Genomic DNA, 21,040 nt, shown 5'->3' with positions numbered 1-21,040 from the left:
TCTCTCTCTCTGTGACTATTGTAAATAAAAAAAAAAAAAAAAAACCTAACGTATACCGAAATGTGGAGCTTTATACCTCTTTCTATTAGATTTAATTTGGCTAGTTTTGGTCCATCTTTCCAGTCTTTCCATATCATTAAAAACAAAAATCCAGGTCTTTTTTAATCAAAAGTCTGGCATTAAACATATTAGATATAGTACCACCCACAAGTTTGAGAAGCATACTTTCAAGTTTTTCATTCCTTTATTTATTGAGGGCATATTATATGTCAGATTCAGAAACTATAAGGAAAGGAAATAATGGTCTCTACTCACAGACTATACCAGGGAGATGGACATATAAAGTGGTAAGCACTATTCTGGAAATATAGAGAAAGTATTAAAGGAGAACAGAGGAAGGGAACCAATCAATTGCCAACAGAATATTTGCAGCTGCTTCAGGGAGGTATCCATTCATCCATTCTTGAATTCAGGCTGCTGCTTTGTTAGGCACTGGAAGTACAAATATAAAACAAAATTACTAGCTTCAGGAGCTTATAGTCACGTTTACAGACAAACTTTTAAAACTGTTGATAAAAGCTAATGCTTGGATGAACATGGTACTTTAAAGGCAGAGACTGGGGGTTAACTTGAAATTTTTACAGGGAAGGTGGAACACAACACATGACCTATCTAGAAACCCAGTGGCAGTTTTCCAGTTGAGCGACAGAAGGGGCGTTCCAGGTCGAGACAACTGCATGTGGCAAGAGTTTATAAGAAATTTGGTAAGGCTAGACGGGTCGCTTTCAACTGGAAAGAAGTGGTGGGTCCAAGTCATTAAGCCCCTTACTGATAAGCTGGGGAGTTTGGACTTTATGCTGTAATTATTAGTCACCATTCAAAATATGTTAAGCAAGGGAAAGATGATACCAAATTTGTGTTCAGTTTGATCAATTTGTGTTCACTTCTTTTTTTTCTATATGAGCTGGGAGCTCAATGCAGGACTAGATCTTAGGACCCTGGATCATGACCTGAGCTGAAATCATGAGTGGGACGCTCAACTGACAGAGCCACCCTGGTGCTCCTGTGTTCACTTCTTTTAAAGTGGGACAGACCAGGTGAAATGGAAGGGATTGAGATTGGTGGTGAGAAACCAATTTACAAGGCATTGTGAGTCCATGAGAGAAATGATGACTGTTAATTAAGAAATAATAATATGCATGCAATAAATTACCTTTAAAATGTTCCCCATGTGGGAGAAGACAAAAGTTTATGTTTACTAACAATAAAAATGTAATAAGGCATTGATCATAATTTAGAGCTCTTTTTTTCAGACACTATGTTAGAAAAATATTTAATGTCTGATATAATCAACTGAAGTTACATGGTCAGAAGGGCTTTATAGTTCTAATTATATTAGTGCCTCCGAATTAGGTTTTCTAATGTACAAGACTTAATCAGAATTACAGCTGTTGGGGGTGCCTGGGTGGCTCAGTCACTTAAGCATACGCCTTCGCCTCAGGTCATGATCTAGGGTCCTGGAATCAAACCCCAGAGCCCCATGTCAGTTTCTCTGCTCAGTGGGGAGCCTGCTTCTTCCTCTGCTTGCCACTCCCCCATCATGTGCTCTCTCTGTCAAATAAATAAATAAAATCTTTAAAAAAAAAAAAAAAAGAATTGCAGCTGTCATAAGGTACCTTTATTTTTCAATTACTTCTGCAGGTTATGTCAGCAAAATGGAGATAATAACTAGCTCTTGAATCCACATTGATAAACCATTCACTCTTAGTCATCAAAATCCTCATCAAAGCTAACAATTACCTAGTTCAGGAATAACTCACCTTCTTTAACTCAAGAGACCAATGTTGGGTCCAGAGTGGCTGGGAAAGTGACCTAATCTTAGGTTTCTTGAATGCACTGTAAAAACTCTTCAGTGTAGGGCAACCCAGGTGGCTCAGTAGTTTAGCGCCGCCTTCAGCCCAGGGCTCGATCCTGGAGACCTGGGATCAAGTCTCGCATCGGGCTCCCTGCTTGGAGCCTGCTTCTCCCTCTGCCTGTGTCTCTACCCGCCCCCCGCCCCCCATCTCTCATGAATAAATAAAATCTTTAAAAAAAAAAAAACTCTTCAGTGTGATTGATGAAGTTTTCATTAGAACCAGTGACTCCGGATCCCTGGGTGGCGCAGCGGTTTGGCGCCTGCCTTTGGCCCGGGGCACGATCCTGGAGACCCAGGATCGAATCCCACGTCGGGCTCCCGGTGCATGGAGCCTGCTTCTCCCTCTGCCTATGTCTCTGCTTCTCTCTCTCTCACTGTGTGCCTATCATAAATAAATAAAATTAAAAAAAAAAAAAAAAGAACCAGTGACTCCAGTTGTTGCCTTTATAGCTAGAGATTTAGAAGTTGCCTAGCACCTCATTCAGTCTTTTCCTATCCTAATCAGTTGCAAAGTTTTATAATATAGTATAAACTTTATTCCATTCCTATTTTGCAATCAGGATTATAACAATATCTGCTTAATTGGACTCTGTCCTCTCCACAGTTGTCTGTACTGCAGGCGGAGCAAGCACTCTAAAATGCAAATACAATCATAACACTCTTTGCTTGCAATCTTTCAATGATGTTCTGCAGTTTTCGGATAAAGCAGAAGCTATATCAAACTATATCCAACTACCTACCAGTAGTTTTCCAAACATATCTTGCTGCTTCACCCTTCCCATATTGTGCCTAGAATGCCTTCCTTATCTAGCATCTTTGATCTTTGTCTTTCCAAACTTTGCTGAAGTATCACCTACTTTGCAAAGCTTTCCCTGACCCCTGGTTTCCCAGTCTGTCTAGATCTTCTTTATCTGGGCCTCCATGGCATTCTGTGCACATTATAGCACATTAAAATATTTTTGTTTGTTTAGCTTGCTGTTGTGTCCCTAGTACCTAACAGAGCATCTGGCTATAGTAGGTTCTGAATTAATAATTATTTTTTTTATTTTTTTTTCTGAATTAATAATTAATAAGTAACTAACACTTATTACTAAAAGTCCCTTATTTACTGCGCCTTCTTTCTGAGAGCAGGGATTTTGCAGACCAGTATCTAACACTGAGTATGGAGTAGGCTCTGGTAGTTTGGTGGGGGGTGGGGGTTGTTTGTTTGTTTAGAGGGGGGAAAGAGAGAGAGAGGGCGGGAGTGCAGAGGGTGTGGGAGAGAGAATCTCGAGCAGACTCTCTATGCTGAGTGCAGAGCTTGATTCCACGACCCTGAGATCATGATCTGAGCCAAAATCAAGAGTTGGACAGTTAACTGACTGAGCCACCCAGTCGTCCCAACTTTGGTAGTTTTTTGAATGGATGACAATGTCATGGAAAGATGACCACCTAAACAGCTCCCAACTCACCTTGTAGCCAGTTGGCAAGGCAAATGTGAAATTGCTTTAGATTTTGTACGTAGCTATCCATCTTGCATGATTGACCACAATGGTGCTTTTGGAGCTGATCTCTCAGTGAATATTTCATGCCATGTTTCATGAATGCTCATGACAAATTGTAATAAAGCTTCAAAAAATGAACCAGAGTTCACAATGAGCTGGAACTATGGTGGTGTGTCCCCTTTTGGGAAAGAGAAGTAATTCACTAGAGAATACTACCAGGAACTGTCGTAAGGTGAGGGCATATTTGAATTGATTTATCGCACTCTTCATTTTTGTAGAGCTACATAATGAAAATTTATTGCTAACTATGAGGTATGGCAGGATCTATCAATTACAGAATCTATTCTCAGAATATTTAAACTTGTAAAGGCAGAGAAAATTGACTAAAATATTTAATAAAGGTTTTTTTTTAAAAAAAGATTTATTTATTCATGAGAGACACACTGAGAGAGAGAAGCAGAGACACAGGCAAAGGGAGAAGCAGGCTCCTCGCAGGGAGCCCAATGCGGGACTCGGTCCTGGATCCCGGGATCACAACCTGAGCCGAAGGCAGACGCTCAACCACTGAGCCACCCCCAGGCATCCCATAATAAAGGTTTTAATGACCATACATTGGGCATATATTTGGGCATATATATATATATATAACTAGCATCCTATTTTATTAATATTCTACTATAAATTATCTCATGCCTAGCCTACACATGGAAGAACAGAAATAGAAGTATTCTGGTTTCCTTATATTTTTACCTCAAGTCAGTGTTAGGGTTGGAAAGAGCCTAATGACTTGGAATTTTTTTGTATTGTTGCTAAAATGAGAGAATGAAACTTTTTTTTTCTCATTTTTTCCTGTTAGTTTCCAACAGAAAAGTTTGATATTTTATTCTGAGAATATAGAATACACAGAAATGATTGGACATAGACCTGATTTTTTTTAAATTGGTTTACAATAGAATGACTTAACAGTGTCTATTTGTTACAGTTATGTTACTCTAAGTACTTGTTTACATTCAAGGCAGGGATGAAAGGAACATTATTCCTTAAGTAACTGATCATGCATAATAGCATTATGGTTTTGTTTAGGCATCAGTGAGAATTAATAATGCTGATTAAAGAGCTATTTGGGGGGAACTGTTGATAAATTATACATTTTTATTATAGAAAAGTCCTCTTTTATTAACAATAGCTATGATTTTTTGATTATCTACTGTATGCAGGCACAGTGCTAAATCCGTTATCTCATTTGATCCTCACAAATCCTCATTAGTCAACAAATGAAAAATAATTCTTGCTCAGAGAGGTTAAGTAACTTGTATACGTTCATTCAACTTGTATGTGACAAAACCTAGAATTGCTTTTTCTATTGCCCCACACTGCCTTTGAGAAAGATGACAGCTAAATTATAAACGTGGACATCAGGCATGCCTAAAGGGAAAAAAATCCAGAGCCAAAACATTTAAATAAATGTGACAAGATGCATCTAAAATTAAACAGTGCATTGAAGGGTGTGATTTGTTCAGCTACAGAGAAACTATTCCCAGACAGTCTAGATTATGTCTCTAATCAATATGCTCGGCGAGGGAAAGATATTCCGTTTTTTGAAAAAGATCCCACACATTTTAGCTGAAAATAGTTAGTCATTTCATAACCAAAGGGGGAGAGTAATCCTTTAACGTCCATATGGCATACGTTTTCATGAGCTTATTTTTGCATTCCCTTCAGTTCCTTAAACCCCAGCCCAACAGGATCACTTGGCAAAGAGAAGAAACACTACCATGTGTGTTCTATCAGGACACGCGCAGAGCTTCTCTTATCCAGGTCCTTATCTGACAGAGCTTATTTTGCCATCTGGGCTTATTGCTTGAAGTTATAAGTTCAAACAACAGAAACAATAACTGGAAATTTTATATGAAACAATTATTGTTAAAATATTTGAGATGTGATCGTGGTATTGTGGTTATGCTATTAACAAAAGAATTCTCTTGTGGACTTGTGTGATTAAATATTTATGGATAAAATTATATGATGCCTGATATTTGCTACAAAATAATATGAGGAAGGGCAGATTTGATTTATGGATGGGGTGGATAGGCCATGGGTTGATGGTTTTGGGGCCTGTGTAATGGCTATTTGGGTTTCTTTTTAACATTGCTTTATCTACTTTTGCATATTAAAAAGTAAAATTAAAAAAAAAACAAAAAAAATACAAAATTAAATCACATCTTGGGACATATATTCAATTTATGATAGTTCTTACCTTCAAGTACACCATTGAGGGTATACATACAGTTCTCAAAGTATGTACTGAGAGGGTTGTTTATTGTCCATAGGCATCAGTGCATACAGGTAGTATTTACATCAGGATAACATTTTTATTCTCATTTTGGCATTTGATACTTTGATGTAATTTTTCTCATTGGGTGACCCTAAAGTAGCATCATTCTTCTCATTATTTACTGGGAGGTTTATTGTGGTGGTCATCATTGTCATTGTTATTGTTTTGTGGCACTGTTGTTTTGTAGTGGCAACAACTTGGGAGTGTGTGAGTACATTTTTTGTGGCATGTGGCAGGTATATGTCCTGTCAAAGTTGTATATGGCTTGGAAATATTTATGATGCACTGATCTAGTGAGTGGGTCTAATTATAATGTCTTTATTCTCACCAATCACCAAGAAATCACTTAATCCTCCACCAAAAAAAAATTGGCAAAGCCTAGCTTCATACCCCTAGAGGAAATGATACACCAGACTGTCCGAAGTTGTCAATAGGCATATTGATAGCACAGAGAGAAAAGTGTAAGTTTATTATATTGTGTCATTCAGAGGCAAAAGTGGAAGTAAAGGCCAAGTGACATCACCTATACTTAAATTTTTAAAAAAGTTAAAACCAAACCAACAAAAGCTAAGTGACATACATCCATCAACTGGTGAGTAGATAAGCAAAGTGTGGTACTGTGATACAATGGAGTATACTCAGCAATAAAAAGGAATAAAGTACTGGGATGCCTGGGTAGCTCAGTGGTTGAGTGTCTGGTTTTGGCTCAGGGCCTGGTCCTTGGGTCTGGGGGATCAAACCCCACATGGGGCTCCTCCCTCGGGGAGCCTGCTTCTCCCTATGCCTATGTCTCTGCCTCTTTCTCTGTGTGTCTCATGAATAAATAAATAAAATATTTTTAAAAAAGGAATAAAGTACTGATACATACTACAACATGCATAAAATCAAAAAATTAAAAATGTTGCAGACTCCTTGGCGGACAAGGAAAAGAAATCTCCTCCAGGGATGTAACCTCCACATCTTGAGCAGCTTGAATACCAAGTACCAGGCTGTCTTAAGCTTCCAAGGGCCTGGTCATCACTGCCAAAGCCTTCTGTCAACTGCCCCAGCCACCTACTCTGGAGTCCTTCCCAGAGCCTCAGGGCCCAACCAAAGGTCCAGTGTCCTCATCTGCCATTTGATATGTTCTCTAAAAACCATCATGTTTTTATGTTTGATATGTTCTCATCATTTCTTTTCTATGTTATTGGAACTGCTTCTTTACTAATTTTCCTGCCTTAAATATTGTTCTGTCCCTTCACATTTCCTACTTAGTTTTATTTCTTCACACTGCTGCCCAGGAGATTTTTCTAAACCCCAACTTTGATCATATCTTCTTGCTTAAAACTCATAATCATTAGGATGAATTCCAGATTAGTTTGTATGGCAGACAAAATCCCTTAGTACTTGATCCCTGCTCATCTTTCCCTGGCTTTGTCATTCCACCATTCCTAACTTAGAACTATGCCAACCATACTGAACTATGAGCAGTTCCCTAAATGTGTTGTGTGTTTTCCATTCACTGCTATGACTTTGTATACTGCTCCCTCTCTGGACTGCCTTCATCCTTCAGGATTTAGTTCAGACAGTCCCTTTGCCAGGGATTCTTCCTTGGCCTTCCAAGTTATACTAGGTACCCCTTCTTTGGGCTCGTTTAGTCTTTGGTTAGTATCAAAGTATTACATTGTCTTTTTCATGTTTAACTACCTTTGGATTGCAAAATCTTTGCGTCTGAGGATGGTGTTTTAACTTTGTATTCCCAGAGCTGAACATACAAAGTATTCACTAGATGGATTTAAAAAAAAAAAATCAATCAATGATGCATAGGATAATGAAGGAAGGAAGGATATAATGAATGAATAAAATAGAGACTGTAATTTTTTCCTTTCATTTTTAAAAGATCGACAAGACAAGACAACTTACTTTCAGAGGAGAGGTCCAGACTTGTTGCTCTAAAGGACTACTGTGTAGTACATAAAATGTCTACAGAGACGAAAATTGCATGAAGGTTTAACCTAGTAAACTCAAAGAGAGCAAGTTCCCTTGATTGTTTATTTGTTTTGAAATTTAATGTGACTTTATTGTTTATAAAAAACAGACAGCATATAGTTTCAGATTTCCCAGACATAATTACTTTGATTTGGGGATTATTACTTCCTCTTGCGTATGAGAAAACGAAATCAGTAAGAAAACTAACAAGAAATGGGTCATTTCAGGGTGCCTGGCTGATAGTTGGTGGAGCATAAAACTCTTGATCTCTAGGATTCTAAGTTTGAGCCCCACATTGGATGTAGAGATTACTTAAATAAATAAATATATTTAAAAAAGAAGTGGGTTATTTCAATGGGTTTTATGTTGATGAATGCTACTTCTTTCTTTCTTTCTTTCTTTCTTTCTTTCTTTCTTTCTTTCTTCTTTCTTTCCTACCCACTTCTTCCTGACTGTAGTCTTCTTTTGCACTTTCCCATCAATGTACACCACTGTGCAGTGGTGACATCCTGGGGTAGCACTTCTTTCCAATTATATCAGTTAATTATGATTCAGTGTTTGTTTCTAGTTTGGTAAACAGGACATGAAAAAGTGTCAAACTAAAGTTGGCAGATGTTTTCCTTTGACATAAAAAACAATGTTTCTTCCTCCAAGTATAATTTAATTTTTTTTGAAAACTTCAAACATGTTTTGTAGTTTTAAATAATATTCAAGCATTTTAAGTACATAGGATAAAAACACTTTTTATTAAGTTCTTATGGTGAAACATTCATATTGTATAAAAGTATATCAATTAAAATGTGCCTTCTCCCCCCACCACACACACAGTGTTTTACACAAATGTGATCATTGTTCCTAAAAGTATTTTTTCACTTAAAATACTTTGGATGTCTAAGTCTGTATATATACTCTCGCCTCTCTTTAGTAGCTATAGTTTTAACAATGTTCCATGGATTTTTTTTTTTTAACAGAGTCCTTTTGGTAAACCTAGGTTATTTTTAGTTTTCTACTATTATCCAAAGCTACAGTGAACATCCTTGAAAAAAATACATATAATCTTTGGTACTTGGCAAATGTATCTATAGGATCAATTCTTAGAAGTGGAACTGCTAGGTCAAAGAATATAAATATATGTATATATTCTTTACCTATAATGCAGCTCCCAAATTTGTACTTGATTTACATTCCCACCAACAGTAAATTAGAGTACTCATTTCTTCACTTCCTCAAGCACAGGGTATCGTCAATCATTCTGTTCTTTGCTCATTTGATAGCTGGAAAAGTTATTGCGTTATTATTTTAGTGTAACTTTCTGTAACTATAAGTGGGGCTAAATACCTTTACATGGGGTTATTTTAGATTGCTTATATTCTTTGTCCATTATTCCATAGAATTGATTGCCTTTTTATTAGTGGCAACACCGGAATTCCTGTTTAGGAAAAGCTTAAGATAAGCAACTTTGTTGGAAAGATTAAATAAAGCTAAGGGCCTTGCTTTGAAATAGTGATTGCACACTGCTTTACCTAAGGTTGTAGAAAAAGTCAGTTGTCCTTATCAAAGACTAGAGGGCAAGCAATGGAAATAGGCTCCCCATCTTCCAGTCCCTCCTTGATTTCATCTGCTTTTATTTTTATAACAGTTGTTTGTTTATTAAATAAGTCTTTTATGTCATATTTGTTGGGAATATTCTTCCTCATTCTTCTTTCAACTCTATTTAGAATAATGTTTACCCTTTAGAATTTAAATTTTTTATAGGAAATATTTTATCATTTATTTATGGCTTCTGAAATAGCTGTCATATTTAGAAAACACTTCTAAGATGCAAGACTATAAAAATTTTTACCTTTTTTTTCTGGTACATTTATGGTGTCATATATTTATGTTTTTTTTTTTAAGATTTTATTTATTTATTCATGAGAGACACACACAGAAAGAGAGAGAGGCAGAGACACAGGCAGAGGGAGAAGCAGGCCCCATGCAGGGAGCCTGATGTGGGACTTGATCCCGGGTCTCCAGGACTGAAGGTAGGGCGCTCAACCGCTGAGCCACCCGGGCTGCCCTGGTGTCATATATTTATGTTTAAATTTCTGATCTACCTGAGATATATTTTTGGCAAGAAAGAATACAGAGATCCAGCTTTTAAAAAAATTTAGTTGTTCATCTCATATAGTTATGATTCTTAAAAATGTTACTTCTAGATCTCAGTCAAGATCTAACTAGAGGAAAATAAACACATGGGCTTCCTTTTGCTGTAATTTCTCAGAACTTGTTCCTATTGCTTTGCGATATTTCAATGAAGACATTCTTTTCCCAGTGTTTATTCTGGTTCAAAAACCATCTTTTTTTTTTTTTTAAGATTTTATTTATTTTTTCATGAGAGATACACAGAGAGAGAGAGGCAGAGACACAGGCAGAGGGAGAAGGTTCCTGCAGGGAGCCCCACGTGGGACTCAATCCCAGGACTCCAGGATCATGCCCTGGGCCTAAGACAGGCGCTAAACTGCTGAGCCACCCAGGGATCCCCTGGTTCAGAATATATCTTTTTTTTTTTAATATTTTATTTATTTATTCATCAGACACAGAGAGAAAAAGAGGAAAACAGACATCGGCAGAGAGAGAAGCAAGCTCCATGCAGGGAGCCCGATATGGGACTCAATCCCCAGACTCCAGGATCATACCCTGGGCTAAAGGCAGACACTCAACCACTGAGCCACCCAGGTGTCCCCAGAATATATCTTAATGCAAATTAAATGCTGTTAAAATAAAGTGATCTCAGGAGAGAACAAAATATAAATGGTTAGATAAATAATACAATTAATTTGATGTAAGTTGACTTTACTGTCACCAATACAATTCTTTGAGAGTAAGTTCTATTATTTTTTGTTTTCTATTGAGCAAACTTGCCTCAAAGAATGTATTATCTAATTGTTAAGGTAATATCATATATATATATACACATATATAAATATATAGGTGATTTCTTATTGTTTTCTGTTTTATTTTTTTATTTTATTTTTTTTATAATTTTTTTTTTTTTTATTCATGATAGTCATAGAGAGAGGAGAGAGAGGCAGAGACACAGGCAGAGGGAGAAGCGGGCTCCATGCCAGGAGCCCGACGTGGGACTCGATCCCGGGACTCCGGGATTGCGCCCTGGGCCAAAGGCAGGCGCCAAACCACTGAGCCACCCAGGGATCCCCTGTTTTCTGTTTTAAAATTTTAAAGAATGTTTATTAAGCTTACTGTTCTTAAAGGCAAAGAATATGTTTTGTTCAACATCATTCTAATACAGAATAAATAATTTTTGAATAAATAGATGCATGCCAAACTGTATAGTGTATATCTTAAGAGGTATATTGGTGAGCATTAAAATTTGAGATACACTTTTTATAAAGGGAAGTAGATTTCATTCTGTGATTAGGGATTTTCTTCTATAGGTTTTTTTCTTCTTGTATTAAGGAAGAAAAAGAAACCCAAGTCATAATGTGTGTCCAGAGTTTATATGCTGAGCCTGTTTTTTAAAATTTTTTTAAAGGTTTAAAAAAATCTTTTTTTTTAAGATTTTATTTATTTATTCATCAGAGAGAGAGGCAGAGACACAGGAGAGAGAGAGAGAGAGAGAGAGAGGCAGAGACACAGGCAGAGGGAGAAGCAGGCTCCATATAGGGAGTGGGACTCGATCCTGGGTCTCCAGGACTACACCCTGGGCTGAAGGCTGCACCAAACCACTGAGCCACCCGGGCTGCCTGAGGTCCTAAAATTTTACCCAACTCCTCTGGCCCTCTCCCAAACTGGAAAGATGGGGCAAATCCATGACTTGGTTTTTAGGATGCTTCATCCATACCACTTAGATTTTAAGCCATGTATAACCCTAGGGAAAGCATGACTTGGTGATCTTTTATTCTGGGACTTGGGGCAGGAAATTGGTTGATTGATGTCATTTTTATATTTCCTTTTTCATCCACACACATAGTAAAGGGAACTTCTTTTTTTTTTTCTCTTTTTTTAAGTGCATGAATTTAATAAGTGCTTAATTTAGTTTGATCGTGCGGGTAGGCTTGGGAAACTACAACAAACTGTAATTTTTTTTGTGTGTGTCAGCCTACAGAAGTCATTCTGAACAAAAACAACCTTAGCTTCAGCAAAATGTAGGCAGTAATTAAGGTGAAGATGGGAGCTTTTTTCTTAAATTATTAAAAGAGTTTCTGTGATTTTCCTTACCATTGCAGCACTGGACTGGGAGACCAATGTGGTGAGATTTTCAAGTTCTCAGTTCCTGGAAGGAAAAAAAGAAAAAGCTTCTCAAAGACTCACAAAAAAGTCATTCTCATTAAGTGTCAACAATTGTTTATATGTTGACATGTTTGTTGATTGTTATGTACATATGTAAAATATGTATTTTTCTTTATTTAAAAAATGTCTTTTCTTACCATTTCTTCTCTATTATTATACAATAAAGAGGTGCTCTTGTTAATTATCACCCCCAGGTTTTTTCTTTTTAATGTCTTTTGTATTTTCATTTTTACTTTATTTTTTTTTAAGATTTTATTTATTAATTCATGAGAAACAGAGAACGAGAGGGGCAGAGACACAGGCAGAGGGAGAAGCAGGATCCATGCAGGGAACCTGATGTGGGACTTGATCCTGGGTTTCCAGGATTATGCCCTGGGCTGAAGGCGGCACTAAACCGCTGAGCCACCCAGGCTGCCCCATATTTTTATTTTTAATTACAAAATTAATATGTGCTTTTAATAAAATATTCAAACAATGCAGAAATGCACAAAGAAAATTTAAGTCTTTCTTTCTTTCACCCAGTCTATTTCCTTGGAAGAAGTAGGTACTGGTAAGTAGTAGGGTGTCCTTTCAGATACTCTTCTGGATGTAAACATATTTTTTTTTCAGGAGCCAGTTTGTATTGTAGAGAAGCAACAACATTACTTTTTTGTTTGTTTGTTTGTTTTGAATTCCAGACTTGTAAGGAAGTTGCAATAGTACAAAAACTTTTCTTCGCTCAGATTCTCCAATTATTAGCATTTTAACATTATAATTTTCTTTATGATTCTCTCTCCGTGTGTGTATACATACAAACTATTTTTTCTGAACCATTTGAAAGTAAGTTGCACTCATGATGCTCCCTTTCCCTTAAATACTTCAGTGAGTGTTTCCTAAGGACATTCTCCTTTATTACGGTAGGGCATGTATCAAAATCAGGAAATTAACATTGATAAAATGTACTATTATCCACTCCATAGCCTTTATTCTATTTCTCTCATTGTCCCATGAGTATTACTTTTTAAATCTATCCTATTTTTCAAAAGTATATCGACAGATATGTGCCTTAAATTTTTTGTACAATTGTACAAATGAATGAACTGGTTGACTAACCAGAGTTGATAAAGGCACTTCTACCTTATCTTCACTCTCCCCCCTCCATCCCAAACACACACCTGTCCTTCTCCCCCTTCCCCTTTCTGACTGGCAAAATCCAACTCTATAGTTATACCATCAAAACCTCCTATTTTACATTTTTACCAACCCAACCGCTATTGTGCTTTGCTTTGTTTGTGTGCCCTTAGCCTTTCTGCACAAAAGTTTCTCATTATACCATCACAGTTTAGATTTCTATCTGCTAGTTATACTGTTTTAAGGTCAATGGAAATCAGGGGCCCTCCAGCACCTGGGCTAGAACTCAGAACAAAAAGCATCTTCAACAAATGCTGGTTTGATTCTATGTCATCTATAAGTCTTTTCTTCTCATGGATGGGTACCAACAAAATGAATGAAATACTAATTGCCTTCTTGTACATTGCATTCTTTTTCTTATCTGACCTAAAGTGTGTCATATTGAAGAAAGGGAAAAAAATGTTCTAATAGAAGCACTTTCATGAAGAGAAAACTACAAATAACATTGCTGACAGAAAGAGCACCTAAATAAATGCAAAGACATTCTGTATTCATGTATTGAAAGACTTAATATTAAGATGGCAATACTACCCAAAGCTAACTACAGATTCAACACAATCTCATCAAAATTTCAACAGTGCTTTTTCGTTTGTTTGTTTGTTTGTTTGTTTGTTTTTTTGCAGAAATGGAAAAAATAGTCCCCATATCCATATGGAATTGCAAGAGGCCCTGAATAGCCAAAACAAATCTGAAAAAGAACAAGGTTGGAGTATTCCTGATTTCAAAACTTATTACAAAGCTATAATAATCAAAATAGTGTTATAATTGCATAAGGATAGATATATAGGGGCACCTGCGTGGCCTAGTGGTTGAGTGTCTGCCTTTTGGCTCGGCATGATCTGGGGATCCTGGAATGGAGTCCTGCATTAGGCTCCCCACAGGGAGCTTGTTTCTACCTCTGCTTATGTCTCTGCCTCTCTCTGGGTCTCTCATGAATAAATAAATAAAATATATTTTTTTAGGGCAGCCCAGGAGGCTCAGCGGTTTAGCTCTGCCTTCAGCCCAGGGCCTGATCCTGGAGACCCGGATTGAGTCCTGCTTCGGGCTCCCTGCATGGAGCCTGCTTCTCCCTCTGCTTGTGTCTCTGCCTCTCTCTTTCTCTCTCTCTCTGTGTCTCTCATGAATAAATAAATAAAACCTTAAAAGGACAGATATATAGACCAATGAGATAGAAATGATTGCTTGGAAATAAAACCCATTTATGTATGGCCAATTGATTTTTTTAAATTGTAGTGAAATGTGTCATCTTAACTATTTTTAAGTGTACAGTTAGTTCAGTGACATTAAGTCATTCACATTGTGCAACCACCACCACATCCATCTTCAGAACTCTTTTGATGTCACAAATTGAAACTCTGTACCCATAAATGTAATATGCCAATTGATTTTTTTAAGTAATTGTCAGATTTTAAATTTTTTAAAGATTTATTTATTTATTTATAATAGACAGAGAGAGAGAGAGAGAGAGAGGCAGAGTCACAGGCAGAGGGAGAGGCAGGCTCCATGCTGGGAGCCCGACGTGGGACTCGATCCCGGGACTCCAGGATCGCGCCCTGGGCCAAAGGCAGGTGCTAAACCGCTGAGCCACCCAGGGATCCCCTCAGATTTTAATTATTTAATTATTTATTTGAGAGAGAGAGAGAGAGAGAGAGAGAGGAAGGGGAAGGACAGAGTGAGATAGAATCATAAGCAGACTCTACTAAGTACGGAGCCTAACATGGGGCTTGATCTCATGACCCTGAGATCATGACCTGAGGTGAAATTTCAAGTCTAAAAGCTCAACTGACTGAGCCACACAGTTGTGCCTGCCAACAGATTTATGACAAAAGTGCCAATTCTATTCAATGGGGAAAGAATAGATTCTTCTGCAAATGGTTCTGGGACAAGTGGATTTTTACATGTGGAAGAATGAGGTTTGACCATCCTACTTCACACCATATACAAAAATTAACTCACTATAGGTCAACAAACTAAATATTAAGGCAAAACCCATAAAATGTTAGAAGAATACATAGAGGTGAATCTTCATGACCTTGGATTTGGCAATGGATTCTTAATATAACACCAAAGCACAAGCAACAACAACAACAAATCAGATAAATTGGACTTCATCAAAATTAAAAACTTTCATGCATCAAAAGACATTATCAAGAAAATGAAAAGATAACCTAAAGAATGAGAGAAAATATTTGCAAATCACCTAATGAGAGTTTAATATCTAGAAAATACACGGAACTCCTAAAACTTAACAAAATGGACAACCTAATATAAAATTGGACAAAGGATGGCCTCTGGCTGGCTCAGTCAGTGGGGTGTGTGACTCTTGATTTCAGGGTTGTGAGTTCAAGCCCCATGTTGGGTGTAGAGATTACTTAAAAAATAAAATTGGGAGCACCTGGGTGGGTCAGCAATTAAGTGGTAAAGCATCTGGCTTCTGCTCAGGTCAAGATCCTGGAGTCCCTGAATGGAGCCCTGCATCAGGCTTCCTGCTCAGCGGGGAGTCTGCTTCTCCCTTTAACCCTCCCCCCTCTCATGCTCTTTTTCTCTCACTTTCTTTCTCTCAAATAAGTAAATAAAATCTTAAAAAAATAATATTGGGCAAAGGATTGAATAGGCATTTCTCCAAAGAAAGTTCACAAATGGTCAGTAAGCACGTGAAAAATTGTCAACAGCATCAATCATTAAGGAAATGCAAATCAAAACTACAGTGAGATGCTACTCCATGCTTACTACAATGGTTATAATTTAAAAAACTGGAAAATAAAAAGTATTGTTGAGGATTTGGAAAAACTGGACCCATCATGTATTGTTAGTGGGAATATAAAATGTTGCATCCTCTGTGAAAAACATTTCGGCAGTTCCTTGAAAAGGTAAACGCAGACCCAGAAATTCCACTTGTAGGTATATACTCAAAAGAAGTGAAAAGTGATTTACACGAATACTTACATGTTACTGTTTATTACAGCATTATTCCCTATAGCCAAAAGGCAGAAATTACCCATGTGTCTATCAAGAGATGAATGGGTAGGGGTGTCTGGGTGGTTCAGTCCGTTAAGTGGTTAAGCATCTGCCTTCAGCTCAAGTCATGATCCTACAGTCCCAGATTGAGCCCATGTTGGACTCAGTGGGATTGCCTGCTTCTCCCTCACCCTCAGCTCCTCCCCATTCATTCACTCTCTCTAAAATAAATAAGTTTTTTTTTTAAATGAGATGAGTGATTAAACAAAGTGTGATATATACATACAATGGAAATTGATTTTAGCCATAAAAAGAAATTAAATTGATACATGCTGCAACATGGATGAACCTTGAAAACATGCTAAGTGAAGGAAGCCAGTCACAAAAGGACAGATACTGTATGATTCCACTTGCATAAAGTATCTAGAATAGGCAAATTCATAGAGGCAGAAAGTACCTTAGAGGTTACCTGGGACTGAGGGGAGGGAGAACAAGGAGTTATTGCTTATAATGCTTATAGAGTTTCTGTTAGGAGTGATAAAAAAGAAAAAAAAGTGGTAATGGTTGCACAACAATTAACACCATTGGTTTTTATACTTAAAATGATTAAAATGTCATATTTTATTTTACATATATATTATCACAGCAGAAAAGAAACTATGTGAACCCACCTCATTCTGAGCCCCATATTGTTATTAGAGGCTAGTTACTTTCAGAGAGAGTGAGGGGAGAGACAAGAATATAAATTCAGAACCAAGATGAGGAAGAAGGTCTTTATAAAGCTTGGAATCTAAACCTCTGGGTTTTCAATTTCAGTCTGCCTCAGATTGGCCAGAATTCGATGCTTTGTCCTTACCCACAGAGATGCTCATTCCTTCAGTCTGAAGTTGGGCAGGGACACTGATATTAATAGGCTCCCGGAGGTGAGTATGAGGCAAAAACTGCAAAGAATTTGGCTTCTGCTACTGCCTGGAGAGCCCCTGACTGCAAGATTCCATCAGATCTTTGCCCTTTTAAAGCCAAGGTTAGATTCCTGCTGGGCTCACAGCAAGGGCTCAGGACTTCCGTCTGCACCCTGCCCTGGGGGCCAATCAGAGGGTCAGTATTCTGCTGACTCAGCACCAGGTCACAGTGACTCAGCACCGGGGCTCAGCTGTTCCTCCGGATTTGATCTTGTCGCCCAGTTCCAACCTTGCTCCCATTTTCTATCCCAGTTTTGATAATTGGGTTTTTGTTTTGTCACCAAACCCCTGTCCTTTTGTCACTAGTTTTGTCAGGGGAGACTGTCCCTGAATCTTGGTCTGAGGACAAAGGTTTTCCTGACTTGGCTCAGTTTTTTAAAGTTAAATTTAATTCTTTTAATTATTGAAAGCACTCACCTTCAGCCCTTTGTAAACTTCAGTCTATTCCTCAATCTCTCCCCATTCCCAATCCCTCCAATTTGCATGCATCCCATTTAAATTCCCTTTCTTCTCCATCTGATCTCTTTGGTGCCATTCTTAGGTCCTCACTTCTGACTCCATTTACCTCTCCGTGAATATCCATCCCACAGGTCTAGCCCAACAAGCTGCAGTCCAGCTGTGGAGGTGCATCTTCAAGTGCACTGGCGCCCAGCCCCAGCCTCTTTTCCAGGACTTGACCTCACATGATTCCCCTGTCCTGCAGATTCCCGTTGGAATATCCCATTACCTCCACTGTTTCCTGCGGCCCACTGAGGAGAAGGGAAAGGGAACTAATGGTTATGTGCCTCTTCAATGTTTTTTTGTTTTGCTTTAAAGATTTTATTTATTTATTCATGAGAGACACACAGAGAGAGGCAGAGACATAGGCAGAGGGAGAAGCAGGCTCCATGCAGGGAGCTTGATGTGGGACTCGATCCCGGGACTCCAGGATCACACCCCAGGCGGAAGGCAGATGCTCAACCGCTGAGCCACCCAGGCGTTCCCTCTTCAATGTTTTGAATGCTGCAGTAGCTACTTGGTAAATGGTATTTAATGTAATACATCATTTTAACTTTTAGGCGGGGTGGCGGAGATTAGAGTATATATGGCACAGAGAGGTAAGGTAACTTGCCCAAATGGAATGCAGCTGGCAGATGGCAAGACTAGGAAGTAAACTGCACTGGTTTTACCATGCAGGTGTGGACCACTGTGGGGATTGGGGGGGGGTGGGGGTATGAGTGGGAATAGCACAGGAGGTTTCAGATTTCCACGGCTCTCTTTCTCTCTCAGCTCACTCTACCATGGCCGGTGGTGTTGGAGGGCACCAGTCACCTCTCCTGGTTTCTTGAGTATTTGCAGCATGTTCCAGTAACAGCATTAATTATTTTTCCTATGCACTTTATGGTCTTGTTTATTGCTAATTCCATCAGTGGCTGAAAAAATTAAAAGTATGTATTTTAGGTGGCATATTCATAGTCACTAAACTCCTAAAAGCACTGAAGTAACTAAAAAAAAAGCTAAGAAGTATACAGTGATAACTTAAAGTCTATAACTATTGACCGGCAAATTAGACCTGCATTGATCTCATTGTCAACAGAAACCTGCTTCTCAGCTCCTCAAATACATATAGAGCAAGAAAGAAACCCCAAATTGAATTCCTCAGTTGTCCTATTTAGGGGGTACCCTGAAGGTAACTGCCTCATTGCCAAAATGCCCAAAGCATAGCTGAACTTTTTGAAATTTTCTATAGGGAATGAATTCTGATGATCCTTTTAACTCTTCACATTTGTTTAGCCCCATACAAAATTTTCCCAGATCACTTTATGGAGAGGGCAAATGCAATTTCCATCCCAGCAGAATTGAAAGACCTATATGTCACTATTTAAGGAGGCAAATTTCAGTTCCAAACATAATTTAGTCAGTTTCTATTACAAAAACTCAAATCATTTTGGATACCTAAGCACTAAAACTGGGAATAATATTTTTAATTCTTCTTTTTATCTCCCAAGTCCAGGCAGTTACCATATTCAGCTGCTCTTTCCCTTTCTCCAACCACTTGCTCAGAATGCTTCTCTCTTACCTTGAAAGTAAGGCCAACTTCCTTGGCTCAGCATTCACAGCAGTCACAATCTGGTCTCCACTGATTGCCTTATTTCCCATGACTCTCCCCTACAAGTTATGGTGTCAGAACATGCGCACTCTCACTCTTATGCGGTTCATTCCATTCCCCCAAACTGAATACCCCACTCTTGTAACCCTGAGTCCTTATGTTCCTGTTGTCCTAGCTCAAGTCCCACTTTGTGGAAAATTTCCGCATCACATTAGCACACAGTTCTCTCTCTGCTTTCTTTCTCCTTTGTCACATAAATCACATAAAACTCTACTTAGTGCAGTGATCCTGAAACCTCGCAAGTGTTCAGCAGACTGGACGAGAGGATGGTCTCTGGAACCAGAGTACCTGAGCTGGTATCCCAGCTCTGCTGCTTGCTTGCTGTGTGCCCTTTGACAACTTACGTCTCTGAACTTCGATTTCCTCATTTGTGAAATAAGGGCTATAACTGTATCTCATAGGGTTGTTACATATATAAAGTTATTTATCCTTTTATGCAGATATTCTAGCTTTTTAACCTAATGTTTGCTTTTTTGAAGTTAAGTGTTGGCTACTTAGGCCATTCATCCCAACTACCTAAGTTGTTCTGGTTGGGTACAAAGATATACTATGGAGGAATACCTGACAGAGAAAAGCATCATCTTGCAAATGTAAGTTGTAGGACAGTGTGGGTTGCAAAAAGCCCAGAAGGAGAGAAAACAATGCTTGGCCCTGAAATAGAGGTGGGAAAAGGGGGAGCATAGGGGAATGTTCGCAATGCTCCTGGTGGAAAGAGATTTTTGGATCCTTACAGAGGGCAGAGTTGAGAGGATTTTGGCCAGTGGATTGTAGGCCGAATTCATTTCCTTTGGCAATGGAGTGTCTTTGGCCACCTGGAGCAGCCCCCTGATTCTAGAACACTGGAGAAGCTAGTGCAGCACTCAGGGCCTACGAAGTAGGATGGATGGGTTGCTCATGATTGGCTTGAGGCTCAAGGGGGCAAAAGAGGGGGGACTACCATTTTCCTTTGGGGATGCCCAGTCCTGCTCACTGGTCTTGGACAGGAGACAAAGTTTCCATCTAGTAATGCAGACTGAATTTGACTAGTGCACAAAGTGATGGTGTTACTGGTGTGCATGCACACTTGTGAGTGTGTGTGTGTGTGACTGGATTGATAGAGGGTTGTATGTGACAGGCTGTGTGTTTGTGGAGGGCATTCATGGTGGGGAATGAGTTATAAGCGGGAGGAATGCAGGTCAGAGGTCCCCATTGGTGGAGGTGATTGGCTAAGGTTGCAGAACAGCTCCAGCTAGGGAAATTCCGTGTTGGGAGGAAGATGGACTGATGGATATGCATTGGGAGGGCACAGGCTGGGTGAGGTTGTGTTAGTTTTCTAGTGCTGTGTAACATATTATCACAAATTTAGTGGCTTAATACAATACCCGTTCATTAGTTCCCAGTTCTGTAGGTCAAAAGTCCAGGCTCAGAGTGGCTGTGTTCTCCACTCAGGCTATCAGAAGGCTAAAATCAAGATGTCAGCTGGGCTGTGTCCTTTTCTGGAGGCTCGTCTTCTCTTTTGGCTTCCATAATTGTTGGGAGAATACAGTTCTTTGTGGTTGTAGAACTGAGACCCCCCTTTTCTTGCTAGCTGTTGGCAGGGGCACTCTCAGCAACTAGAGAGCACCCTAGTTCCTTGCCACATGGTCCCCTCCATCTGCCCAGTCATGCTTTATGTTGCTGACTTCCTGGACTTAACTTTTTGACCCAGATTTAAAGGACTCATGTGATTAGATGGGGCCTACCTGATTTTAAAGTAAACAGATTTGGGTCTCTTAATTACATTTGCAAAATCACTTTACAGAAGCACTCAAATTAGGGTTTGATTGA

At 38.7% G+C, this 21,040-nt stretch overlaps 1 protein-coding gene and 1 long non-coding RNA gene across 2 annotated transcripts in view; one reads left to right on the top strand and one right to left on the bottom strand.

The window, feature by feature from the left end:
• Positions 1-21,040, top strand: part of ARMH4 (armadillo like helical domain containing 4) — a 159,014-nt gene that overhangs the window by 2,037 nt on the left and 135,937 nt on the right. The gene's annotated exons all lie outside the window — the stretch shown is intronic.
• Positions 361-17,112, bottom strand: LOC112921390 (uncharacterized). The gene is made up of 3 exons (XR_003235231.2): positions 16,980-17,112; positions 11,924-11,978; positions 361-492 (listed from the first exon to the last, which is right to left on the bottom strand). It is a non-coding gene; the product is annotated as an uncharacterized lncRNA (long non-coding RNA).

The sequence above is a fragment of the Vulpes vulpes genome, chromosome 6 (genome assembly GCF_048418805.1).
Source record: "Vulpes vulpes isolate BD-2025 chromosome 6, VulVul3, whole genome shotgun sequence".
Lineage (NCBI taxonomy): Eukaryota > Metazoa > Chordata > Mammalia > Carnivora > Canidae > Vulpes > Vulpes vulpes.
This window is presented reverse-complemented; position numbering and strand designations above follow the sequence as displayed.